Here is a 1753-nt window from a genome sequence, read left to right as displayed (position 1 = left end):
AACTTATAAAAAAGATAAAGCTGCAAAGCACTGTGTTAAAATTACACTCATTTTTTGTAGGGTTAATACTGGCACCTTACCCAGGGTAGAGCTGCCCTTCCTGGGGACTGGGGGATTGATGGCCTGGGACCTTGCTCCCCCTTTTCCTGCCATGGATTTGTTGGCATCTTTCCCCCTTGGGAGGAATGAAAGTTTGACTCAAAGTGAGTGGTGAAAGGCCTGTGGCTGCTGTGCCATAGGACCAGTGGCATCTCGTGTGCCCCCATCCTTGCTGTGGCACTGTGGGGATGTGACTGACCCCCTGTCAGTGCCTGTGCTGCTGGGATGGACCCACCACGTCCCTCCCAGCTCCTGTCCCTCTCTCTGTCCCTGTGCGCCAGGCATGGCTCAAACAAAGCCTGGCAGGGCTGAAAATCAGAGGGTGAAGCTCAAGTATGAGGTGCCAGGCTGAGCCTCCCTTGCTTTTCCCATTGCTCCCATCACCCCCAAACTGCTCTGTCCTGCCCAGGGAGCAGCGATGCCAAGGGCAGCCACAGCCTCGGGGCCAGGCCTCACTCCAGGAGGGAGAAGAAAACAAAACAAAACAGGCTTGGAAGTAAATATTATCTGTATATAGAGGAACGCGATGTTTCTTCATATGGGTCTAGAATTTCTGCCTTTTAACAGCTAACCTTGACTCAGCCAATATCCACAACATGCAGCTCTGGCCAAAATATGCTGGGCCTTAAAGTACCACAACAGCTGTTTTTCTTGCTAAAATATGACATTAAATTTTTTGGACGGCTGGTTGCTTCCTTGATGAAAGTGGAATAAGGGGCTATTTTTCCTCTCCCTCTTCCCCCCCCTCCAGCCTTTCCTCCTCCTTCCGTGCAGGGCGTAAAGCCGGAGCCTTTGCAGATATCCCGTGTGGGCAGGCCCCATGGGGCCAGAGGGGAGGGGGCTTTGGGCAGACCTGGTACTCCCTGCAGCCCAAGGGAGGGGGCTGCTGCTCACTGAGCCCCCCTTGTTACTGCTGGATCCCTCCCACGCCCCGGCAGGGTCAGTGCCAGCAGCAGTTTCAGCCCTGACATCTTGTTTTGCCCATGTCAAAATTTTCTGCCCTTAAGATGAGGTTGAAGGACTGGGGCTGGTGGGTTTTGTGCTTCAGACCCTCTGTTGTCACAAAAGGGACAGTTTGGGGCTTTCCAAGAGCTCCAGCTGTGGTCAGTGGTGTGGGGCAGGAGCCTGGTGGCCACATCTGAGTGAGCCGGTGCTGGTCCCTGTCCCTGGGCTGACCAACACTTGGAGGAATTGCTGGTGGCCTGAGCTGGCGCTGGCTGGGATCTGCCCTGCTTTGTCCTGGGACACCAGTGAGGTCTTGTGCAGGGTTTGGAGCTCTGCAAAAATCACTGCAGTGGCTTTTGCTCTGGTGGTGTCACCTGGTGTGACAGGTGCCTTTCTGGACAGCCCGTCCACGGATGTGCTGCATTCCTCAGGATCCAACAGGCACAGGGATGGGGATTTGCAGTGGAGTCACTGCTCTGAGCCTTAAAACACAGGAATGGCCATGGTGGCAGCAGGGATTTGTGTTGGATGGTGGCAGCAAGGTGACTCTGCTCCTCAGTGCTGTGGCCATCCCCCAGCAGCATCACCCAGTGGCACCTGTCTGTGCTCTGGGGCGCTCAGGGCTCACTCACACCTGAGGGGTGATGTGGCCGTATCAGGATGGGGTATCTGCTCCCCTTGTCCCCACCCCAAGGGCTGTCACTCCTTG

This window comes from Vidua macroura, chromosome 21 (assembly GCF_024509145.1).
Source record: "Vidua macroura isolate BioBank_ID:100142 chromosome 21, ASM2450914v1, whole genome shotgun sequence".
NCBI classification, from domain to species: Eukaryota; Metazoa; Chordata; class Aves; order Passeriformes; family Viduidae; genus Vidua; species Vidua macroura.
Note: the sequence above shows the minus strand (reverse complement) of the source record.